Genomic DNA, 27288 nt, shown 5'->3' with positions numbered 1-27288 from the left:
CATATCTCTGAAAGAAAATTTGTTTCGACGAAATCCTGATATATGTATGTAGGTGTTTACTAATTTCGTGCAAACAAATTAGAAAAAAAGTTAGAGCTAAATCAAAATTATGAAATCCTAAAAGATGTACGATTTGTAAAATAATGCCCCACATACTTGTGACTAAAAAAAGTGAGTTGCTGCGAGGTCTACTATAGAGATATAAGAACAATTATGTTGGTTAAGGACATATATTGAAATACTTTTAATGAGAAATCTTTAGCACTGCTCGTGCGGAATAAGTTCCAATGTCGACAAACTAATGAGAATTAATGTTATTTCGGGTATATTTGTACACGTATTTTTAGCAGATTCCTTAGTACACGTATCTTTAGCAGATTCCTTATTACACGTATCTTTAGCAGATTCCTTAGTACACCACTTTCCAGTAAATACTGAAATTATATTAATCTTTATGTGTCCGATATATAGATATTTAACTTTACATATACATTCTATGTATGAATAAAAATACTCACCCCTATAATGGTTGTCAATAGTGAGAAAATTAGTGTCGCTGCTCATGAATTGGTATCGGCGTTGTCAAAGTCGACAACGATTGACAAGTGTTGATGCTTTTTTGGTATCGGCTAAAACAATATTGAAGTTTGTGTTGACGTGACGCAAAATATGTTGACAGACTAACTTCCTATCTGGGAAATTTAAACCTTTGGCGTATCTCTTTTCTTTGGAGAAGTAACATTTTGCACTCGTCATCACTCGAATTTTCACTGTCCGATACGAAAAACATTTTAAATCACAATTTTTACACTAATTACCAAATAACCACTGAAAAAATTGTAAATAAACATTTGTCAAAAGTAAAGGGATCATAGTTTTTCTATAAAACTATCGATAACACATCAACGTCAATACATTGTTTTAGTAAACACCCATTTCGCGTTGACGTGACGTTGATGTCGATACGACATGATGTCGATGACGATACGAAGTGATGGTTGACCTTGACAACCATAATAAGGGTGACTGTTCTATTGATTTTATTTTTGCCTTGTTATCCGAACTATTTATATTAATGTCCCTATTACCGTTTACAACTCAACTCTGGTTGGGTTGAAATTTCGCGATTTGGTATTCCAGATTACAACTCAACCTGTCAAAAAAATGTCGGTTCAGCTGTCTAGTCTAACAACTTTTTGTGGCATTACCGTTTACAACCTTGTGTTGGTGTAGTTGTCAAAGGCGTCAAAATCTTACAACTGATTACTAGCAGTTGTCTCATACAATTTTGTAGCATTGTGAATCAAACTAAGTGTGATATCTTATCTGTCAACTGCCTGACTGGATGTTCAATATGGCTACTTTTTAGCGTTTTGACAGGGTGTTCAATATGGCGGCGCATAGGGCCGGCTATCTTCAGCGGGTGATAGAAAGCGATACAGAATGAGACAGCGATAGTCAATTACAAATCAGGTGATCCAATCACTTTCAAATTTTGACGTTTTGATGTTTTGCAGTTTTTTTGAAAAAAGGTAACCTTTCAGAAGACCGTTCAGCACCTAATTTTTAACAAAAATTATCAAAGTTGGTATCAAAAAACACGTTTCGACCTCCGATTTTAGAATCCGAAAACAAAAATTAAAAATTGTATTTCTATATATCATTTCGGTTTAAATTTTCATGTGGTTGTTGTATTTTGCCAAATTTTTTTTACGCACTAATGCAGAAAGGTGTTGGATGCACCCAGGGCTATTTCTACAAATCACGGCCAATGGCCGCCAACGCAGAAAGATGTTCTGTGCAAAAAAACTATAGATCGGGCCTCATATTTCGGACCCTCTCGGGGCTATTTTGTGGGTTTCTGTAAATATTTTTCGACAGAAATAGAATTTTTAATTTCCGCTTTCGAATCCTAAAAACGGAGATCGAAACAAGTCTTCTGATACCACCTTTGATAAGAGTTAGATGGTGCACGGTCTCATAAAACATTACCGAAAAAAAAAAACAAAAAATTGAAAGCCGGTGGTTAAACCTTTTGCAATCAAACAATAATCGGCAATTTTATACACATTTATAGGAAAACAACGTTTACACGAAGGATTACATTGAATAACTTTTTGACTTTATGGAGCGACATTCCGAAGTTGGACGAGGCTGGCCGCAGTTCGGATGCAGCCAAAATAGGTGAAATTATGCGAACGCGAGTCCCTGGGAATCCTGTTTTAGAGTAAAATACAACTTTTGCTGTTTGCGTTTTAATCCACTTCGCACAAATATACTCCTCAATAATATCTAAAACCAGTCCAACACCGAAATCATTTCCACAGCATTTTTGATAGCTGCCATCAGCAAGGAATCTGAGTGTGGCGCATAATTTTAAAATAGGGATAAAGCGTCCCTCGAACGCGTTTGCGGAAATGGTCCTTAATTGTGTTTAGTAATGAACAAAATGCTTCCTTACAAATCTGCAAAATAACTTCATTTGAAGCTCATCTTTTGTCACTTAAACATTTTCTTACTTGTTGCTTGGTAGTCCCAAGGGATTCTAATGATCACGCGAATGTTTTTCGTATTCGCGACATATCAATCGCCAACATTTTCGCCATTATAACATAGATTTCATATAATATTCGTTTTGCTTTTAATAACAAAATCACTTTTGCAAATGCTTAAATTTCCGCCACAAATTGACCAGCTGTTCATATATCTGTCAAATCATCACTTTCTTAGGTTGGCAGCATCAATTCAACTTCAACTGAAATACGTTGTAATTCGTAATACCAAACAGGAGTTGAGTTGTCCTAAAGTTGGGTTGTTTTAATTGCAACCCAACTAAGTTGAGTTGTTAAACGTTTTTTATTCAAGCGCAAATATTCTAGTGAACATTTTTATTTTCCGTCACTAAGCTAAGAGGTGAGGTAGCGGTTTAAATGTTTAGAATGCTAGAAGAGTAGGAGTGTGGGAGTACTAGAATGTGGGAGAGAGAAAGAGAAGTATTCACAGAGTCACACATCCTAAAGATTCTGCGGTTTTTAATTTTAAAATAGCCAATACTTGGATTCTGTTATTTATGTGGTATATACTCCCGAATATGCTTTCTGACAGCTAAATGGCATTCTTTTATCACACTTAACTGTTCAATCGACATATTTTACTTTTTCTCCATTAAGGTATCGATTAAATCAAGAAATCAAGAATCGGAAAACGCTGCCGCTATATTACGACCGCTAAAGAACGGTTGCTATACTCACCGCTTTTTTGTAGAGTTGGAAGAGCTTATCCAGCCGATTCCGTCGATGATATTTTGACTAAATTGATCCTTTTTCCCGTTTTTTAGCTTGTTTTCTTTTTTATTTGTACAAAGATTTTCAGTAATAAATTTGAAGTCTGAATATTTGTTTATTTTTGAAATATTTGACAAAATATTCACCGCTTTCAAAATAGCGATGGTGAAAAACGTTCATTAACGAGTTTCTACCGTCGTGACGGCCGTAATATTTTATGCCCTACCGCTATATTACGTTACGGTGAGCTTCACCGTCTTATTTTTTATAATTTTTTATATAATTACTTTTATATTGCAGCATTTACGTACTCTTCCGCTATGTAGCGGCCGGTATATAGCGGCATCGCTTTCGAGGAAAGCAAGCCTTAACGACAACCACAATAATACTGATTAATAGTTTTGAAATTGTTTTGCGCAGAAAAGCATACAACATTGAGTAGCATGCGTTCATAAGCAATAACCGCCTAAGTCCTTTGTAAAAGTATAGGAGTTTGGCAGTTATTGCTTCTGACCATATCTCAGACTAACTACAAAAGAGTCACAAATTGAAAAATGTAAATGTTCAGGAGAGAAGAAAAACGGTTTATATGAAAACGTCTGTAGTGTTATACTGAAATCCAGTTTTACAAAGAAGGAGACCTTCATTATAAAATAAATTGACGAAATTTTGTTGTAATTATTTGTTTACGGACAAAATATATAACAATTTTGAATTACGAATATTTATGACAATTATTTCACCAAAAAAGGCACATTTCAAAATAATACAAGCAAATTTACTTACTCTTTACGTATAAATAGACACAATTTGAATTGATACACAACAAAGTTAAAACTTTTTTGCAACAAGATAGTCAGAATTTAAAATAATACGCTTTATGCGTAAAAAACTGTTCACTTGTTCTTAAGCACATTGACACAACTAAAAATAGTACTCAACACCAAAACTGGCATAACGGTAATTTTCCAGTTAAAGAAGAAAATAATGACAACGAAATTTAAGGGGCAGTTAGAGATGTGTACTGTGAATTAGTTTATGGTAAAAAAATCGATTTTGAAAAATTTTAAGTTATGACTCTTTTGTAGTAAGTGTACGATATGGTAATAAATGTTGCATACTTTTCTGCGCGGTTGATATTGTTTTAGAGATTTGAGGCGATGGAGTTTAAGCGTAGCAAAATCTGGAAATAGGGGGCGTATCAAGCAATGCTATGCAAATATAACTGGCATTTACTTTAGCCTGTAAATGCGATCCAATTCTGACTAAAGTCAATGTAATCGCTTCGAAATAATTAATTTGAAACTTCTTATTTGTGCTCAATATAAATGTAATATTTGCGGCGACTATAACACCGAGTTGTATATCGGCAGAGTTGCCATTGGTGTCTGCAAGCACATTACGCTGAGCCAAACCAAAATCGAATTTGCCGTTTTTTTTTCAAGTGTCACAAAAACATGTTAATCACAGTTTTCCATATTTTTTTGTATGTAAACAAGACACATTTTTTTTTAAATCAAATTTAAACTACTATTACAAAAAACTTCCTACTAAATTTTCTCGTTAGTGTACACTACAAAAAAGCTCCTTCAAACAAATTTCAACTTGAATTTTAGTCATCATAGCGCATAATAACATTTGCAAAGCAGCTGCTATATTATTTTAGTAATCACAAAGAAAAAAAGTTTAAATAAAAAGACGATAAAATAATTTTAAGAACTATCTTTATATAAATGGACCAAAAAATAGAAGGCATTTTTTCCTTTAATACAGACATAGTCTTGTTGAATTCTGACAAACTTTAACAATAGCTCTTGTAAAAGTTTTTGGGGTTTAAAATTATAAAGGTAGAGCGCGTGTTTAAATTTTAAATAATCAATTAGTTAATCCCAAGTAAATGGTTTGCCGTAAATTGAAAGATTGCGCTCCACCTTTATAGTTCTAAATCCCAAAATTCTTTTACAAGAGCTATTGTTAAAGTTTTTTAGTCAAAATTCAACAAGACTATGTCTGCATTAAAGGAAAAATTGCCTTCTATTTTTTGGTCCATTTATATAAAGGTAGTCCTTAAATTTTTTGTATCATCTTTTTATTTTCAATTTTTTAATACTGCCTACAAAAAGGAAATTGCAATTTTGATTAGTAATTAAAGTAATTCCTAAGTGAAAATTCTTATCTTTATTTATTTGTTAAAAATAGCTACTCGTTCTTTGGCGTTGCTCGGACGTACTACGTACTACGTCTATATCTATATTCGGCTTAGGTAAATGTAGAAAGATGTATGTGTGCAACATATAAATCGGTAAATTATTATAACTGTTCGATGTTCTTGATATTGGTGGAGCGGGTGAGTTGGACAAAGAGGATGAATGTGGTGAATGATTCTTGTTGGCTATTATTCTCATAATTGAAGCCGGATAGTGCAACGCAATCGTTGTTGGTGAATATGATTACAATTGTTGAGGAAGTAAGTGCAACACAATTGATGATGTGCTAACAATTGGTAGATCCGGTGGATACAACACCTTCGATGGACGCAGTGAATTTTCGTCGTTGGGGGATGTAGTCATAATCGATGGGAGTGTGTTGAATTATCGTCGTGCATGAATGTGTTCATAGTTGGTCGAGCCATTGATTAAGATATACACCGCAAATGTGGTGATTTGTCGTCGTTGGTGGATATGCTCACAATTGGCGAAGCCTGTGAATACAGCACAATCGATGACGGCAGTGAATTTTCGCTGGTAGATGTGATCACAATTGATGGCGGGCGCATACAACACAGTCGATGAATGTGTTGAGTCATCGTCGTTTGTGAGGGTGATCATAATTGTGAATTAGACACATCCGAAAGCGGTGAAAGAGTGCCGCTGTTTAAATATTGATTTTATAGATTTCGGAATTTATTATTTTATTATGGAGGCCTTAATTGTCGCATCGGCTCCATTTCTTTTTTCGCATCTTCGTTGCATGAAGTTTTTTCTGTCAATTTGGTGCAATCTAGCTCTTCCATACGAAGGCCGTTTAGGGATCTAACACGGCTCAATGCTACATAGGCCTGGCCTTTGACAAATAGTGCAGACCCGAGATACACCACTGCGTTATCCACGGTACATTCTTGCATTTTATGAACTGTACAAGCCCAACATAATGTAAGCGGAAGCTGTATTCTTTCAACTGGCCCAAAGTTTCGCAATGCAGGAACTGTACCGTCCTTGGTTTAACCAAATATCATCCCGCCCAAAAACAATACTCACAGATGGAATGTCGTCATCGTATATTTGGTCCCGTCGGAACAGAGGCCACCCGATTTCTTTTATAACGCCCATAGCACCGTTTACGAGGCCTTGACGCACATTGATGTTAGAACGTAACATAACTCTCGCTCCTGTAAATATTTCCAAAACTCTGCAGTCCTCCAGTTTTGTTTACCTCGCCTGAAACATTGTTTTCCATACTTATATTGTTTGCATTTCTTTTTGCGTTCACTAGTTTATCCTTTAATTTTATAAATACGTGTGCCTTGTGTGTTGTAATGTTGAAGGACAGTTGCATTATGTGCGTCGACCAAGGCCCTAGTAGGATAAATTTTTAATAACTTGGTCTACAGCGAAGTCATATGATATCTCAGTTAGCAACTTAGACATCAATATAGAGAAATGTGATGCCTCTAATTGGCCAATACGAAGGGTGTTCAACAAATCCACGAAAGTCGTGTCACCATGTTGGCGCATATTCTCAGTCAACGCAACAAAGCTGAATAATCTCCATAAATGGGTAGCTGGAAAGAATCGAGCCGGCTGATGAAATACCTGCGCTCCACGAATAGGTGGTAATTGAAACAGATCGCCAAATACCATGATGTTGATACCGCCGAAGGGTAGATCCTCCTTTCTTTTTAATTGCCGTAACCTTGAATCAATCATGAACAACATTTCATATGAAACCATAGATATTTCGTCGATTAATAGAAATTCTGTGTATTTCCACTGGTTTCGCATGACTTTTAAATAACTACCCGTGAGTTGCGCCAGGCTCATCTTTCTCCACGGGTAATTTAAATAATGTGTGCAATGTTCTTCCCACAACAAGTCGGGCTGCCACGCCAGTTAAAGCACCTATTTTTGCCGCTTGTTTTCCAAAACAGCGATTTACTAATTCCTTCACAGCATTGAACGTGAATGTTTTACCAACACCAGCACCTCCAGTAACAAACATTCTCACGCGATTTACACCGCCTTTCTGTTGATCATCAATGTGTCAAGCAATTGAGTTCAGCAAATTTTTCTGTTGTACATTCATTGTCATCGCTTGTTCTGTAATGTCATCTTCTGCTAACTCAGCTTCTACATCTTGATCTGATGTATTTCAAGATAGGCACTCGTCTGTCTTAACTGGTCATAGCGAGCAAGAAAGGCTTCGCGAGAGCTACTGTACTCATTAATTAGCTCGTTTTCTGAATAAATGGCAAGTATTGCGCTAGTAAGCTGTAGTAGCAGTTTTCGGGATCGCAATGCATTTGAAAATATGGTACACGTACATTTGCTTTTGTATATCAAATATCCCTCTTGATTCCATTAGTCAGCTTGATCCGTCTGCGCCTAGCTGGTGGATCCTCCACATCAGCATCAATAATTCCTTCGTTATCGTCAACAATTTTACTATAGTCGGGCTCAAAACATATTGCAACTTCTAGAAGACACATGTTAGGGAGGTGTGGGAGTTATGGGGAAACTTTTTCACATACCGTAAACACACGTACACTTATAAACTCATTTAGTTCATTACATTTCATCATTTAGAGTTCTTAGTTTTTTGTTTCTTTTTTTTTTTCAACTTTATTTTAACAAGTATAATGTTTTTCTTTGGTTCTTAACTTTATTTAAAAGGTCACTCGTTTTTTAATTTATTTTTTTTGCATGTTCTCAATTTTTGCCTTTTTACTTTTTACCGGCTTACTTAAAACTAACTGCTGGTAAAATCTACCCGCATCACTATGTTAGAATGCATAGCGATCAAATTTATTTATTGAGTAAGGAAGGATTTGACCAATCAGCATCGACTTCGTCATGGGACATCTTAATGTGTGGTAGTAGCACATTAAATTTATTATGGTTGCGAGCGGGGCAGTTGTCAGCTAGTTTTGAAAACTAGCTGACTATAAATCTCTATAACCAGAACTTTTATTTTATCAACTTAAATATACAAATGAAAACTATTTCAGATTTGTATTCATAAATCTATACATAAAACATATACATATAATTTTATATCGAACTTTCGATTATGTTTCATTAATTACTACCTTGCAATTCAAAATAGTCAACTTGACTTTTAATCATCACTACGCACTTCCCAATGAATAAGAAAGTAATGTTGTACTAATTTTCCTATATCACTATTGTACTTCTTTTCAATATTGTAATATGGTAATTAAAAGAATTGAATTCTGTGTAGTGCCATTTAAGCGGCACCAAGATTGAATTGAATTTATTCAGTAATTTTCGGCTTATTTATACTAAAATATTCTAAACAAATACTTATGTATTAAAGTTCCTATATACTAATCATACGTACATACATATTGCATGAGCGATGTAAACGTTTGTAGATAGCAACCGTTCGCATGGTCGCTGTTGCATAAGCGTGGCTCATATATCGCACGCGAGTTACGTCTTTAAGTTAGACGTTGGGCAGGGTACTACTTACGGTTTCCATCGTCACTAAATAAGAATGGCACTTTAGCTGTGATATTATTCACAATTCTTTATTTAATATATTTATATAATTAGTTACACAAATTTTATATATTCTCCAGATTTGAAGAATTATTCTTTAAGTATTTTCACTCGACCGAGATGGACAGGTCGACTTAAGTCCCGGGCAACAACTGCCTCTTCAATATTTCTCAATCTTTTCCTTAACCTAAATACATAAGGCATCTTTCCGATGCACATACATAATTACTTATTTACTAAGCTCACTAAACAATTCACATATTCCCACATATGTACTTTGGCTGCAACATAGTTGCAGTCAGTATTTTTATTTATTATGCATATTGGGGTATCGCATTTCATTCAGGAATCTTTTGCATTCCCGAATCTTGACATCAATAAGTCGTCGGCTTAACGTGCAAAGGTTCTATGTGCCATTTTAGAAATGTCGAATAAAACAAAAAAAAAACTGAATAATAATTTAATATAAATATATATATATTTTTTTTTAATGCAATTTTGTCAACTTTCATATTTCATTTAAGTTAAAAAAATACAAATTAAAAAAAATAGAATGAGCGCCCTCAAATAAGCTTGTTTTGGACTTAGCACATTTTATGGACTTATACTCACTTTATGTATTGGACTTAGGACATTTTACAAAACGAAGTATTGCAGTAAAAGATTTTTTGCCAACGGCGTATTTTATTATCACAAAAAAATATTATGCAGTCTTACTTCGTTGCTGTCGTTTAAAGGAAAACATAAGTAATTAATGGAAAATTTTTGTTTTGGGTATCCCAAAAATTACATAATAAATCTATCGTCTTCCTCATTGCTGTCTGTAAATTATAAATTAAACAAAAATAAATAGAAATCACTCATGTGGCAGGTCGTCATAATATTGGTGGTAGTCTCTTGGCAAAGAAGTTTTTATATATTGTAAATCTGCGTATTTTCTGGCTGTTAATTTTCTTCTTTCTTGGTGAGGTTGAGTCAAATTAGACCATTCAGTTGGCACAACACTTCTGTCCACTCTTTGTTGCAAATAGCTCCATGGCTCTGGAAAACGCAATTTATAAAATATTTCACATTGCGGCGTGTATTTTATTACACGAATATCGGTGACTTTTGATTCACCTTTTCCGTCCCCAGGATGAATTGTTTTTAAATATGGTATGCCCTTGCAACATTTGAAAAAATTGTGATCCAAATACTCTACCATATAAGGTATCGGTTTCTTGCGAGCATTGCGACATATTTCAATATACTCTTCTGGTACATTAACAATTCGGTGTTTAATGGCACGCTCGGTAACTGAATGGACGCTGTCAGCTTCCATTTGTGTGTGTCCCGTTTCGAGTATTTTTTGCTCAATTGTTACGCCATGTTTAATAGATGTATTGAGCAAAGCGTTACTCATAGTAACGTTTCTATTCTGGTACGTGCACCCATCACTATAAAGAATAATTTTCGTATCAGCTGCATTCTCGGTAAGTTTTGGAACTATTTGCTTCTCGATGAAGTACACCAAAATGCTAGCAAATTCTTCCGCAGATACTCCACCTTCTACTTCATTCCATATGAAATAATAAGCATCATAACTTATCCAATTGTAGAATACCAAGTTGTGGACTTGCAACTTCGTGCGGTAATAAAGGCTGCTTACTTGGGATTTTGGTGCCATTAAGACCGCTTGCAGATCGACAGTAAACACAAAGGCCTCTTCGATTTTGTCTTTTTGCTTCTCTTCCCTAGCTTCATGTTTTTTGTCTGGTGATTGTAGACGTCATCCAAAATATCTCCCACAGAATGTCGAGCACAGATTCCACACTGATCTTTTTTAGGGTAGGCCCAGATTTTTAACAGCAAATGCATCATGAAACGCCGAAATAGAGAGTGGGGTTCCCCCACGTGCCTTACAAAAATCCTCTACGTAAAAATCAAATAGTTGTTTTTTTGAAGACCATTCTGGCAAAAGATATTTTTTGTTCGTTGTTGCACGGCAGTAATGTGATTCCATGGTCGGTAGAGAATCGAAAAATGAATTAAGATTTTGACGTGCAATGCTACAATTTTTTTTGTGGTGCGTTCTGTCTAGTGTTTATTGAAATCGTTGTCTGTTTGACCCAATTTAGCACCGTACGTTTGCCAATGCTAAGAGTGTTCAAAAAGAATGTTTGGCAAACTAACATTTTTTTGCTGTATCCTTACATACTATTGTAATGTTCAACCCCTTCTTGTCTGGTTTTTATCTTTACGATTTCGCACTCTTGCAGGTGTTGTTGGTGTTGAATTTCAATATTTCCAGAACTGTTTAAAGATTACTTGTCTTTGGTCTTCAGTGACTTCTGCACAGTGGAGGGTAGCAGACCCAGTGGCTTTTTTACACCTACATCGTTCTCCAATAACTCTTGCATTTCTAACTCTCCGATGATTCCACACGCCATTATCTTTTTTTCCCCAAAAAAAGTTTGCCATTTTCTCTCAGTTTTTTATTTTTTGCTTCGAACCATGCCTGATTAACAACTTTTCCTCTTCTTTTGCGCGTTTGTGATTTTAAAGGAAGGTCTAGCGACTCGTCCGAATCGCTATTAAAGCCGTAAGGCACCAGTCCCATAACTCCATCATCTGCCTGATTACCATATTCGCTGAAATACTCGTTGTTGTTTTTATCAGTGTCCATTGAAATGTCTAAATATGCAAATTTTAGTCCAATTCATATTCATTAAATTGAATTTGATATTTTTTACCTTTAAATAATAAATAAATTAAAATAAGCAAATAATTTTGCTTGAGCACAAAAAACAACACACAGTACCGGAACAAAACTATTGTCAAGTGGACTTAGCGCGCGCGTTTTGTCATATGTGTACATATCACTTGCACACCGCTGCTTAGATCACTTTAAAACAAGAGTCGACAGGGTTTTTTTTACATAGTATGTATTTTCAAATTATCTACCGAACTGCATCAGAATTTAATTTTTGGCAAAAAGTGGACTTAGCACCTTTGCACGTTAAGCCGACGAAGTATGTATTGTATATCTGTATGCCTCTGTAGAACAACATAAGCAGAGGCATCAACTGAATTTATTTCTTTTAATGTATGTATGTTTGTACATTTGTATGCTTCCAAAGTGGAGTCATATACAAAGCCCAGTTTAGCTGGTTGCAACAAAGTATCTTATTTACTTTATTTATTGTGTGGGTGGCCTGATGTGAAATGCTGAGCAAGTATTACTTAAGACAACTAACTTCTTATTTTGGGTGAACAAGTATATTTCAAATGTATATATTGGGCATTCCACATAACTCGCGCTTCGCTTGCTTGCCTGCCTGTGGGAACGTAATTATGTTGACGTTGCTTATTATAAACACATTCATACTTACGACATAAGTAAGTAAAGTGTCGAATGCAATGCAGCGTGAGAAACGTTTAGAACGCATCCAAGATATATGTATGTAACAATATCAATCGACTAGGTTTAATGCACTTTTCCGTATATGTAGATATACATACAACTTAAAGGATCTTCGATCCTTCAACTAAAAAAATTAAGGAGCCTACTTGCTCCGAACTAACTAGTAAGTTCAAATTAATGTCACAATGAAATTGAAAGTTAACAAGATGTGGGTTATTTAAATGATTCAATATTATGTTTTACACTATTGAACTTAATCGCACGGATCCCCGACAGCAACTGCCCAAACGTTCTTCGCGGTTTGCCAAAGAAAACTCAGCGCCGGCGGTAGCGGCGCAACCCTTACGCAAGTGTGTTAGAATGCAGGTGAGAATGACCGTGGCCTTGATTTCCCACAAGCGTTGCGTTATGAAATTATTGGTATTGCATTTCATGATGAAATACAAATATGCTTACGCTGCAGCGCATGCAACGATCGATGGGAAACAAAATGTGCTGACGTTGCAGCGCGTGTGTTGATCGAACGTGGGAATGGTATGAATGGGCAGTGGCTGAGCGTGTTAACTTACATATATTTTGGTATGTATACATATATGATTTTAGATATTCCACATTATGTAGATACGTTATCTATTTAGATCAGTGCAATCAGTGTCGGTATTCGGCGTGATTTATTTGCTCTATAATTTTTTTCTTGTTCGAACATATTTGTTTAATGCTATGACCTCATTTATAGAAAATTGGATATAGTCGCTAATTTAATATTGAATTCTGTAAGCAGGATTCCACTGCAAATTGCAGATATTTATTTGTGTCGTTACTTGTCAAAAACTCCAAGCTAAAAAAATAAGTTTTCAATGACATGTAATGGCTAAACATATGATGACAGAACGACATAACCGGGTACTTCATAAATCTTAATATTGAATAATTAATAAATCACTGGGTGATTCATTTTACTTAGTACAAAATAAATTTTACATGGAATAATTTTAATTTTAAGTATTTTTTTAACACAAAAACATACTCGTATAGAGCTGGCTGGTCACGGAGCAATTTAGTTCAAAATTGATTTATTATTATGTTTCTCTATGAAATTTAAAGTCTAGCTAACGCTGTTCCATCGTTTGTACAGCGAATAATTGATATAGAGACTCGCTTCGACAAATAAAGCAGACATTTCACAAACATCTGATTGAATTTTCTCGAAAGCTCGTTCGTCCAGACAATGTTGTTGCAATGCAACTTTTATCGTTGAAATCGTTTCTTCTTCCTCTTTTGATGTGGCGGTTTCTGTTTCGGTTCCTCCTGCTCTTCCACGATTACTAGTGTTCATTGTATTTCAATTTAATATTAAGTATTTGATCTGGGCGATAAACTTTCTAAAAATCAAAACTACTTATCTACCATAAAACAAGATTACGTGGTCAAATTTTTTATAAAGTCAAATATAGCAAAATAAAAAAACGTGAGCCGTCACGGGCAATATTTTGTAAAAGGATGCCGAAATGATCCCGGGAAGATCCCAAGGGAGTCGCTAAAACTATCCCGGAATTCCCCGGGAGAGTGCAGCAAAATCGCTTCTTATGACCGGGGTTGGGCTCAATACATTCCCGAAGCAGGAGGGTATGCAGCAGTTCAGCTGCAAGGAGCTGCTCCGATGATGACAATTAATGGGGTTACATTGAAATAACCGCACTTGGTCGGGGAAAATTATTGCGATTCGATCCGGGACATAGAACTGGCTATTATGGCCGCTTACATTTTAGCTTTATCTATCCATAGAGTGAACTTACGATTATTGTTATAGATAGACATTGTAAATAGCGAATATGATGATTCTATAACTTTTTATGACATTGCAAGTCATGCGTAGTGTAGTAAAAGCTACTGTGAAGCCACATTGCCGGCTTACAGTTTTTTAATTAAGTGCATCATTCGAATTTTTAAACATCCAATTTTATTGTTGCTATTCAACAAATGACATGATTTAACACAAGGTACTCAGTTTATAATACAAGGACAGCACACGTATTTTCACTAGATTGCAAAGAAAGAGCTTTATGTTTAAAAAAGCGACAAATCTAAGATAAACTAAGTAATAAAATTTATTGTTGATTTAATCATAAATATTTTATATCGGATTATTTGCCGATTACTATCTACTTGCATGTCAACTCGTTTTAATTATTATTTTCTGGACAAATTTTACCAGGAAAAATTGCAGATGTTAACGAATCATAAAAGGTTTTGTTGCAAACAACAATAACTAACTATTCATGTTAAGTCGTTGTTGCTTATCGTAAATTTTGCCTGTTGCTTAATGCGTTAAAGCATTTTTTATTTATTTTTTATGCAGCATATTTCTAAAGTTACTGCACGCTGAGCTACAATGTACATAAAACTGGTAGTCATCAGGTGACAATGTAATATCAAAAAAAAAAAACTTCGCTAGGTGACACCAGTGTCTCTAAATATTCGGAAACTCGTAGTTACGGATTGATTTGTTCATAATTGCGGATTTATGGACCAATTTGGTTCATACATATTTAGTAAATGTAAATGTGGTGCATATTGGAAAGGAAGAAATATTTCTTAAATAGCACAAGTGGCGAGATATTGGAAAACATATATGTATGTAGAACAACGGATTTGGGACATAGCCAAGATTTGTATGAAAATATATACTCATAAAAAAGATTCCCTAATAGTTAGGAAATACAAATTTAAGTAAAAGAAGGGAACAAATATTGCACTAAGGTCGAATTGCCTTAAGCCAAAGAAGTTGATGTACTTAAATTTAATAAGTTATATATGTACTTGTAAAATTTAAGTTGTGGAGGTCGTTATGGTGTATGGTGGGTTCTTACCAGATTTACCCAATATGATTCCTCGGACGTCTTGGGGATTACGGATTACGTTGCAGGTTTTCCAGCCACAACCTGTTGAAAGTTTTTTCCTGCGTCGGATTGTAGGTTTCCAATTAAATCTTCAGTAAACCTTCTTACTATGGGCGCAGTCTCCACATACAGCGAAGCATTCACCAATTGAAAACTGTATTTGGTTTACTATATATATAAACTACAAGTTTTTATTAATTTAAACAGACTTATTTTATAAGAGCGAATTTGATAAGACCGCACGGGTCAAGCGTAAAAATTACAATCAATTGTCTATCTGCATTTTGCGTGTAGGGTCGCATTATCGAACATCAGCTGATGCCTAACGCATGGTTGTGTTTTTGAATGTTTGATGTGATGAAATTTTTTCTTAAGGTGCTATTAGATACTTAATAGAAGGAAAAACTTACTAGACTTTATTAAAAAAAAAAAAAAACAAATAACTATTTCCTAATTTTAAGTAGGCCTTCTACCAAAATAGAGGATATATATCATTAAGTTAAGGAAATATGCTACTAAACTTTTTTTTGTTAAGTAAATTGGGCCTGCAATAGTTAAAAATTTCAATTAACTTTTTGCAAGCTTTCTCTGTCTAAGCGATTAAGCAATTCCAATGCCCAAGGGTCCTTTATTGGCCTTTTTAGTATTAGGCCCACGTTCCTAACAAATTGATCCCAATTTTCAATAAACAAATCTTACTTTCCCTGGAAAAGTTTTGCATAGTGCTCTCCGCTCTATAGGGAACAACAACAGATTCATCAAGGATAGGAAAAAAATTGTTGAGGAACTTACCAAAGAAAAGTCAAAACTTTGCTTTAAAATCGGCCAATCGTATAAGATATCTGAGGTAGAAGCCGCCGATTTTAAAATATTCCTTCTATTGGAAAAGCACTCCTCCCATTTTTTAAAACTTCTTCGTTGGGAGCAATATTGTACTGCAGCCAGGTTTTACTTTCTTCGTATGAAAAATCGCTTGTTGTTGCTTGTTGGCTTCCTATATCAGTTTGGGGAACATTGGGGTGACATTCTTTTCATTTTCTTTTCGCAATCGATAAACAGCATTATGGTATTTTGCATATATGTAGGCAGCCCTCCGTTTTTCCCCTTTCCTGTATATATAATACGTTTCCTAAAAAAGAAATTTAAAGTGATATTGTTACGGTTAGTTTAGGAATAAAAAAAGAAGTTATTTCGCCAACTAAGTAGGTACCTTAGTTTCTGTTAAAAAAATCGAAACAATTTATTCCGAAATTTGCTTGAATAATTTTGGCCTTGCTGCTATTTTGTTATCAATAATGTGCTCACAAATGAACGGGCTTAAAAGTTTCATTTCGCTTTCATTCTACTTGTTAGTTTTTGAAAAATTCAAAATCAAGTGTCACAAACAAGCAAGGTTGTCTTTTCTGCCTCTTTAAGTTTACGAGTTCATTTTTCCTGGAAATAATTATATAGGCAAACAGAGTAAAAAAATTGTATACAACACGAACTCCGTTTGGGCCCAAATATCGAAGAATAAAAGGTTCATTAAAGTGTAGTTGTTAAAAGATATACATATTTGCAAAGCAAATGAAATACATGAATACGTGTAGTGGACAAGTGTTTTACGAGTTGATTAACCAAAAGCGGTTAACACGATGCCTCGTATCATATAGGAGATTAAAAGAATACCCTTAATGCCAACTACCAAGTACAGTGGTGGCCATATCAAATGCACCAAACAACGTATTTACGAAAGATTGTATGTTCTTTATCATCAAACTTTGCAGATTGTTGATTGAAAGTTAATTTATTTGAGTTTGGTATGTACACTTTTAATTTATATTTTTAAATTAAACAAAATCAATTCTGACATAAGGGAAAAATTTTACCTTTATAACAACTTAAAAAGTGCGTGGACAAAACAAATGCAACATTTTGAAAGTTATTATGAAAAATAGTAAAACTAGTATTTTGTTGCAAACCCATTGCATTTTATTGGCTGACTTGGCGCATCATTTCGACATTGACGCAATTAAATTATCGATGGTTTTCATCGGGATCGATTTCCAGGCTTTTTGGAGTTTATTAAAAAGTTCATCGGCATTTCTAATGCTGGTCCTATCTATTCGCCTGTTAATCAGCGCCCACAAGTTCTCAATCGGGTTAAGATCCGGGGACTGTGGTGGCCATTCCATAACATTAACACTATTTGCTGTAAACCAAGACTTAACATATTTTGACGTGTGTTTCGGATCATTATCCTGTTGGAAGACCCAACGCACCGGCATTTCTCACTCAGAATATGGCAGCATTACTTCTTCGAAAATATTTTTGTAGCCGTAGCGGTCCATAATTCCATTAATTTTATGTAATGGTCCAACTCTGTTAGCAGAAAAGCAGCCCCACACCATTATATTGCCTCCACCATGCTTAACTGTTTTCTTGCAATAACGAGGATCATACCGTTTATGCACTGGTCTTCTCACATAAGACATTCCATCACTGCCTATCAAGTTAAATTTTGACTCGTCGCTGAAGAGAACTGTTTTCCATTTGCTGATCGGCCAATTTAGATGATCCTTGGCAAATTTCAAACGCTTTGCCTTGTTCTTCATTGAAATCACAGGTTAGTGTGCAGGACGGCAACCTCGCAGTGAAGCTTTCAAAAGGCGTCTACGCACACTTCTCGTGGATGATTGCAAATCTAAGTCTTTTATTATTTGTCTTGGGACAATTTCAGGATTCTTTTTTGCCAGTTGTACTATCAAGTTGGCTGTCCTTTGGCTGGTTTTGCGTATGCGCACTCCTCGGTGAATAACATCAACCTCTTTTCTTGTAACAAACCTTTTTATTATTCGCGAAATGGTACTTTTGTGTATGCTATATTTTGCAGCAATGTCATTCTGTGCCATTCCTGTCTGAAAATCTGCAATAATTCTCTTACCAAGTTCAATTCCAAATTTGTCGCTTGCCATTATCAAAAGCGCGAAACTTTATTTAAATAAACACATTTATTTATCTGCAGGAACGATTGATATTATATTATACGCAGTATACAAGCTATTTTGAGTGACAGTTAAACCAAAGGCCACGAATAAAATACCGTTAAAGTAGTGTTACTTAAACTATTTTGACGAGTTGTATTTGTTTTGTCCATGCTCCTTTAGGGTTGATATAAAAATGGGAGTCTATATTCTTTAAGATAACAAATACTTTCCGTTTGAAAACGTAAAATAAAAATGTATATTCCAAACTAATATAATTTTCCATTAAATCATTATTCTGCAAATTTTAATGATAAAATATGTACACACTTTTCTAAATGGCATGTTAGTTGCCTATGATTTGGCCACCACTGTATAAGCTCCTAATATACTATAATTTATTTTACATTACATTGAATCATAGTTTTTGTTTAAATCAAATATGCACTTTTTTATTGCAAAGCAACTTATGCAACTTAAGCCGTTGTCCGCAAACCAAAATTTGACATGCAAAAGTTGTATGTTTGCACATAATAAGTACATGCAGTGTATAACTTTAAATTCCTAAACCATTATTTTGCAATTCAAACAGTCAGCTTGACTAGAATAATTATCGGAAAAGCGAATAACGACTAAGAAATTTTTTGTCTTGAGGCAAAGCGTATAATTCATTCAAATATTAATTAGTTAAGTACGCTACTACTAATTATTGCCTTTACTCGAAGCAGACATGAGTTTGTTTATATTAGCAAGAATTTGTGCATAATGAACTTGTGTAATTATCAGTTTAAAAATGGAATGAATAGAGGCTATGTTGAAATATTTCGAAAATCTCTTAATTACAAGACGTTTGCTACGTGATTTGCCATGTTTAATGAATTTCTCTGTGTCTTTGTCACCTGATTTATGCTTCACAAGCATGCATATGTATGTGTGTGGGTACATATATGTATGGGAATGAAACATTACCAGCTGCATTGTAAGCTGATTAATTCAATTGAAATACAGGGTAATATTATATTTCTTACACGTCGAAGTAAATGAGTTGATATGTAAGTACCAGAGTTGTCAAGGAATGATTTTTGCTTTGATTGCAGCTCCAGAGGATTGCCAATCTTTCTTGTTAGGCCAGGCTAAATATTTATTTTTTTATTCCATGGATTGCATTCATTGGACTGCAATACGCAAAGGAATGCAATCCAAAATCCTTTGCATTCCGTTTGCTTTTCAATATTATTATTCACTTGCAGAGTTCTTTTGAATTTTGTTATTCCATAAGAAGAATGCTTTTAAATTTAATGAAATAATTAGTTGGGACTAACAAAAAAGGAATAATGACTAAAAAGATTTATTCATTATTTCAAAAAAAAAAGGAATAAAGGCTGCCATCCAAAAGTGTTAGTGCAGAAATGGAAATGCATGGATTGCATTCTGGGATGATTACATTCCTTAACAACTCTGGTAAGCACAGTTTACAATTTATAATCAAAAATTTATTTTAAACTATGAGAAATTCAAAAGAAAAATAGATTTTTTTTAAATTAAATTACATAGGCATGTATGTATATAAATAAGAACAAATTCGATGTTGATTATTATTTTATGCCATGATGATCTCAATCTGTTGTCAAAAAGACTAGATTTAACACAAGAGGTAATACGATATGACAAATAGAGCATAACCAGACTATAAAAGCTTAACAACAATGGATAAATTAAAAAACAATAAAATATTTGAATAATTTGCAAATTCGTGTACAAAGTATTTGCATAGTCTTCGTCCGTCCAAAGAGGCGATATGAAATGTGTTGGCGCAGATAACTTCGTTATGCTACGTACAAATTTTATTATGTACAATTTAATTAGCTTCAAAAGAAACGATTTGATACAATTCGCAGTGATGCATTTACCGAATACTACAACATAGAAGGCCTTTAATAGCTTACAAGAGCTAAACACTTTTATGTCGGGGAAATTTTCTTTTTATGTACGAAAAAATGTGTGTATATTCTAAAGAGAATACGTTATATATAATGAACACGATTAACCCGTCATCTACATAAAAGCAACGCATTATTTTTGTTCTCTAAAGCAATTCAATATTTTTTCTTACTAAAGAATAGTACGCTGCTGAGGTATAAAAACTTAGTTTGATTGAATAATGTCAGTAAAAATAAGAATCCTCTTAAGCTTTGATTTGTTTAGAAATCGAGTGCTGAAACGATTTAATTAGTGTTTCATGCTTTGTAGAATTTTACCTCGTTTGCCAGCTATTTTATGTGCATAGCTGAAAAAGGAGGTGATAGCAGCAACGTCTGCAAGAACGTTTACACAGTTCTAGCTGCAGTGTCTTCTGCACAAAGTTTGAGTGTCTTCTTCGCTAGTGTAGCTTTTGTGCTACGCTGCTCACTGATATTTGCTAACTGGTGTTTGGTTTTTGTCGCTCTTCTGCTGCAACTTGCTTTAAATGGGTTCCTTCACTACAGCCCCATGTTGGGCGCCAGTTAAATAGTTTATTGGTTATTATTTTATTAACGCTGGCTCTGCTTGAGCTGAATTTCAAAACTAATTTTACAATTTAGGCCCACTTGCCCAGCTAAAATTTATTTTTATAACTCAGAGTTAGCTTTACATGAGGGGTTAAGCTCATACATTTTACAAATTTTGAAACTAAAAAAGTTAACTTGCTCTTCTACAAGTGGGCCTTACAACCCACCAAACACCAAGACATCACGCTGACTTGCTAATACCACAAGTTACAAAACGAAGTACGTAGAACTCGTATGTATTTTGCAATTGAAAAACAAAATCTAAATAGAAATTAAACTTTAAAGTAATATATATGAGTAAGAAGTATTCCATCAATTAAAAAGCTGGCGTTAAACTAAGTAAATAAGATTTGATTGCTTGAACTTAAATTTTTTGATCAACCGTGTGACAACATAAATTTGGCTATTAAATTTACTCGTTGGTTGCAGTTTTGCTAATCATGTTTTAATTTGGGGGATATTTATTTTACACTGAATAAGATTAACGTTTCTTCGATTTATGTGAAAAACTATGAATCCACAGTATAAATTCTCTTCATTTTAAATGTGAAATATCGACTACAACTTAATTCTTAATTACAATCGCAAATTTTAGGGATTTAGCTTCGCAAGACATTCATGATTAGCCAATATTTGGCATTCTACACAATCTGACGTCACATATGTATTGGGTCTTATTGACTTCGACATAATTAAAATCGTACTGGTAACCACTAGATCGGGCTGAGCCCCGTACGAAGTAAAAAATTTTCAAAAATGCACCCTAAATTTGAAGCTTTTGTTGAGAGGATCTCGAAAAAATATATTTTTAAATTTTTTTATCCGAAATTGTTTGGTTATTGAGCAACTGATTTTTAAATTTAATATTTTTTTGCCTCTTTCAGTTTTGCAGTCGTTTTCACATAGCCGTTTTTCATTGTTTGGTGAAAAAAAAAATCATAAGTTAGGGGGCTACAAATATGTATATATTTTTTCGAGGTCCTCTCAACAAAAGCTTCAAGTATTTAGGGGGAAAATCCAACCGAATTTTAAAGTTCTTTGCTTAAACTTTTAACATTTATGCAGCCCACGAAAAGGGATAACTGTTCCAACTATTTTGTTCCGATTCTGAGTAAAACTTAGGATTTCCCTGTTCTTTAAGAGACACAATTATTTAGACATGCCATTATATAAGAGATACCTAAATGATTATTTGGATTATACCAGGGAGTTCCCTAATCTTTAAGAAACACAATTATATAGACATGCCATTATATAAGAGATACCTAAATGATTATTTGGATTCTACTAGGAAGTTCCCTGATCTTTAAGAAACACAATTATATAGACATGCCATTATATAAGAGATACCTAAATGATTATTTGGATTCTACTAGGGAGTTCCCTGATCTTTAAGAAACACAATTATATAGACATGTCATTATATAAGAGATACCTAAATGATTATTTGGATTCTACTAGGGAGTTCCCTGATCTTAAAGAAACACAATTATATAGACATGCCATTATATAAGAGATACCTAAATGATTATTTGGATTCTACTAGGGAGTTCCATGATCTTTAAGAAACACAATTATATAGACATGCCATTATATAAAAGATACCTAAATCATTATTTGGATTCTACTAGGGTGTTCCCTGATCTTTAAGAAACACAATTATATAGACATGCCATTATATAAGAGATACCTAAATGATTATTTGGATTATACCAGGGAGTTCCCTAATCTTTAAGAAACACAATTATATAGACATGCCATTATATAAGAGATACCTAAATGATTATTTGGATTCTACTAGGAAGTTCCCTGATCTTTAAGAAACACAATTATATAGACATGCCATTATATAAGAGATACCTAAATGATTATTTGGATTCTACTAGGGAGTTCCCTGATCTTTAAGAAACACAATTATATAGACATGCCATTATATAAGAGATGCCTAAATGATTATTTGGATTCTACTAGGGAGTTCCATGATCTTTAAGAAACACAATCATATAGACATGCCATTATATAAAAGATACCTAAATGATTATTTGGATTCTACTAGGGTGTTCCCTGATCTTTAAGAAACACAATTATATAGACATGCCATTATATAAGAGATACCTGAATGATTATTTGGATTCTACTAGGGAGTTCCCTGATCTTTAAGAAACACAATTATATCGACATGCCATTATATAAGAGATACTGAAATATGCTTTAATTTTTTTCAATTCCCTTTTGTTTTTTTTTTTTTTTTTTTTTTTTTAAATCCTTACATATATAAATATTTCCTATTGTACAAAAAAAAAATTCTACGCAAAAATATAATTTTGCCAATAGTTAAGCGTCGCAGGGCCGCTCAAGTTATTCGAAATTTTAACTAATTTAAATATACCTAATATTCATTGCCAGAGTATTGCTCATTATCTTGTTGATTTGCTATATGATATCGTATACCAATTATGTCCTGTTTTGCTGCCAAATTTCTCGGATTTATTCCACCCTTTTATGCGTTCGCCTATCAAAATTGCTCGTATGTTGATTAATGCATTCTGTTTAGTGGTTGTACATTAGGGTGTCCCTTATATGAACGAAATATTTCGTTTTGCAATTATCAAAACGCATACCCTCTAATTCGGTTCAGTATACAAACCTCTGCTTAAATAACAAATTTTAACTTTCCACGTAAACTTTAACCCGTGCCGACAGGGCCTCAAAAATAGCAGTTTCTTTCTTCATCTAGTAGCTAAATCAACGAAAATGTTCATTGCTTTGTTTAATAATAGAAATTTGTATTAAAGATTGTTTAATTTAAATATTGTTAATAGGATTACTCAGAACATTTTCTTTTTAAAGTCTGTTTTTTACAATCTGGATACATATCTCTATGTTCTTGCACACAGCGTAAAAGGAACTGCTTTTGTTCTTCTTCTGCGGTTATCAAACCATGAAAGTCTTGCATAAGTTTAACAGCTCTTTCAGCTGTGTCATTAACTGCTTTTAAGCACAAAATCTTCTTTTTTGCTTCTATATAGGCCACGTTTTCTTCCCACGAAGATATATTTTCCTGAAGGAAACTGCAGTCAACTTTTAGCCTCGAAAATATATTTTTGCTTCTAATAATGATGAAATCACTCAAAGATTTTTCTAAAACAAGAACAAAAGTTTAGCGTAATACTTTTTTCCGTGCTCTGAAATGCGACAGGATGGATTGACATATTAGTTGGTTGTCAAATCTAATGTCAAATATTATGATTGCGTTCAGAAATTTAACTTAAGATTTATAATTTAATTTGTGACAAAACTTAAGATTTATCTTTCGATTTCTATATAGTCTTATTAAAAAAATGATCAGACAGTTTAACAACTGAAGTTAGCTAAAATTGAGTTTCTCGAAGCCGACCACTATTTATGTACTATGTATTTTGAGACTATGCAATTTTGTCGCGTTCGCGATTCACTTTCACTTTTGTCGAATTTCAGAACGCGATATTAGATCCTCCAACGCGCACGCGAATTTGAACTTTATGCAGGGGTAATAAATTAGAAATTGACTCTCCATTTTATTTAGAAAACGTTTGTATGGGAAATAGAAATATGCTGTTTTGAGTATTTTCCCGGCAAGTATTCGAATTTTTCTCACCTTTTAAACCTTCCCTAGACCTCCACGAATAATTCAAGACCAAGATAAGATAAATCCGTTCAGCAGTTCTCGAGTTTTAGCGAGACTAACGAACAGCAATTCATTTTTATATATATAGATAAGTCCAAATCTTTGTGCATAATTGACTGTAATGACCGTCTGCTTACACGAGATACTTAAATGATTATTTGGATTCTACTAGGGAGTTCCCTGATCTTTAAGAAACACAATTATATAGACATGTCATTATATAAGAGATACCTAAATGATTATTTGGATTCTACCAGGGAGTTCCCTGATCTTTAAGAAACACAATTATATAGACATGCCATTATATAAGAGATACCTGAATGATTATTTGGATTCTACTAGGGAGTTCCCTGATCTTTAAGAAACACAATTATATAGACATGCCATTATATAAGAGATACCTAAATGATTATTTGGATTCTACTAGGGAGTTCCCTGATCTTTAAGAAACACAATTATAAAGACATGCCATTATATAAGAGATACCTAAAGGATTATTTGGATTCTACTAGGGAGTTCCTTGACCTTTAAGAAACACAATTATATAGACATGCCATTATATAAGAGATGCCTAAATGATTATTTGGATTCTACTAGGGTGTTCCATGATCTTTAAGAAACACAATTATATAGACATGCCATTATATAAGAGATACCTAAATGATTATTTGGATTCTACCAGGGAGTTCCCTGATCTTTAAGAAACACAATTATATAGACATGCCATTATATAAGAGATACCTGAATGATTATTTGGATTCTACTAGGGAGTTCCCTGATCTTTAAGAAACACAATTATATAGACATGCCATTATATAAGAGATACCTAAATGATTATTTGGATTCTACTAGGGAGTTCCCTGATCTTTAAGAAACACAATTATAAAGACATGCCATTATATAAGAGATACCTAAATGATTATTTGGATTCTGCTAGGGAGTTCCTTGATCTTTAAGAAACACAATTATATAGACATGCCATTATATAAGAGATACCTAAATGATTATTTGGATTCTACTAGGGAGTTCCCTGATCGTTAAGAAACACAATTATATAGACATGCCATTATATAAGAGATACCTAGATGATTATTTGGATTCTACTAGGGAGTTCCCTGATCTTTAAGAAACACAATTATATAGACATGCCATTATATAAGAGATACCTAAATGATTATTTGGATTCTACTAGGGAGTTCCCTGATCTTTAAGAAACACAATTATATAGACATGCCATTATATAAGGGATACCTAAATGATTATTTGGATTCTACTAGGGAGTTCCCTGATCTTTAAGAAACACAATTATATAGACATGCCATTATATAAGAGATACCTAAATGATTATTTGGATTCTTCTAGGGAGTTCCCTGATCTTTAAGAAACACAATTATTTAGACATGCCATTATATTAGAGATACCTAAATTATTGATATACTTTTACGCCCACCTTCCATGTGGGCGTTTATATGGAAAGTTGTTTAATTCCACCTGTAAAGATTAATTGACTGCCAAGCACACTACTATTGCGGACATTTTTTTACGGAAAGTGGTGGATTTTCATGATTTTTACTAATTGAGACGTTTTTAACAACTTTATATATTGCTTTAACGTAAAAAATGGTCTCAGTTTTGAGAAACTTTTCTCATTACTTTCAAAAAAACACAAATCAAACCGCTGTGGATTTATGGCGTTTCTTATTATTCTTCTTATTGATTTTGTTGTTTGAACTGTTCGGGCTGAAATTGCTTGAGCAGGCGGCGGTTCTTTTCAAATATCTTGAATTGAATGTAGTCTGTCAGCATTTTTAGCCTTGCTGTATTGGTGCCAAGTCAGGCCTTAAGACAACATTTAAACCTTGGTAATTAATTTTGATAAATTCCTTAACTTTTTAAAAGTAGTTGTCTGCAATCAATATTCTCAACGTATTTTTAAAAATCGCGAGTTTTTCTGCAAATTCATGCTCGCCACTAAAGTGGTGGTGCCCATATTTAATTATTCATTAATTAGTCTACAAATTTGACAATTTGTCAGACTAAATATATGTATATACAAATTGAATGTAACTAAATGAACGTTGTTGTGCGGGCAACCTGATGCCCAATTCAAGTGAAAGGCGTAACTGGGTTTTGCAGATTGATATTTATTTTTTGGCTGCCGGGGCCAACCGAATTCAATGGAGTTAACGCAAAAATTGAATCCAACAATTTTAATTAACTTTTCCCTACCTTAGCCGCGGGTGCTGCCGAAAGCTATCCTGCTTCTGCTGCCGGCATCGTAGCACGGGTAGTTGCAGCCGCCACACATTCATTGCAGCCGTAATTGTTATTTTATATTTGCAAATTCCATTCTCGCGGTAAGTGCGGATGCTGTTTCAGAGAAGTTATTAATTATATAGCGCCAGCAACGGATGCGTAAAATGTAGTGAACGGACTAAGGATTTACATTTTACAAATTTCATATTGAAGCATACGATAATTTGGATAGCATAACTTAGTAGTTTGCGAGAATCTAAGAGTGTTGTATACGAACTCTTGTATATGCCCAGTAGAGATCTAAAGTAAAATGCTCAGTAAGGAGCTGATGCTAAGTCCTCAGTAAGGACAACTTTTTGCGAAAAAATGTTTATCCAACCTTACTATTCAGTAACTTTGTTCAGTAAATTTTTGAGTATGGGAAACAGCTGATTTTCTATTTCTCAATAGTTCAACTATTTTCTCATTCTCACCATTTATCGTTGTGTACATTGACTTTAATGACCTAGAGCTGAAATATTTCTTAAT

The 27288-nt window shown here is 33.9% G+C and overlaps 1 protein-coding gene and 1 pseudogene across 2 annotated transcripts in view; one reads left to right on the top strand and one right to left on the bottom strand.

Annotated features, from left to right (window-relative positions):
• Window positions 1–27288, top strand: part of LOC137239292 (uncharacterized) — a 157888-nt gene that overhangs the window by 73599 nt on the left and 57001 nt on the right. Inside the window, exon 12 of one of the 2 annotated variants that reach the window (XM_067764424.1) lies at window positions 1141–4943. The exons of the other annotated variant lie outside the window; for it this stretch is intronic. The gene's annotated coding sequence lies outside the window, so the exon portion shown is untranslated. Of the gene's footprint in view, window positions 1–1140; window positions 4944–27288 lie in introns of those variants that run through there. 2 annotated transcript variants of the gene reach the window in all.
• LOC137241463 (uncharacterized) lies at window positions 10195–11687 on the bottom strand (annotated as a pseudogene).

The sequence above is a fragment of the Eurosta solidaginis genome, chromosome 2 (assembly GCF_040869045.1).
Source record: "Eurosta solidaginis isolate ZX-2024a chromosome 2, ASM4086904v1, whole genome shotgun sequence".
NCBI lineage: Eukaryota > Metazoa > Arthropoda > Insecta > Diptera > Tephritidae > Eurosta > Eurosta solidaginis.
The sequence above is the reverse complement of the archived record's forward strand: the minus strand, read 5'-3'. Positions and strand labels throughout refer to the sequence as shown.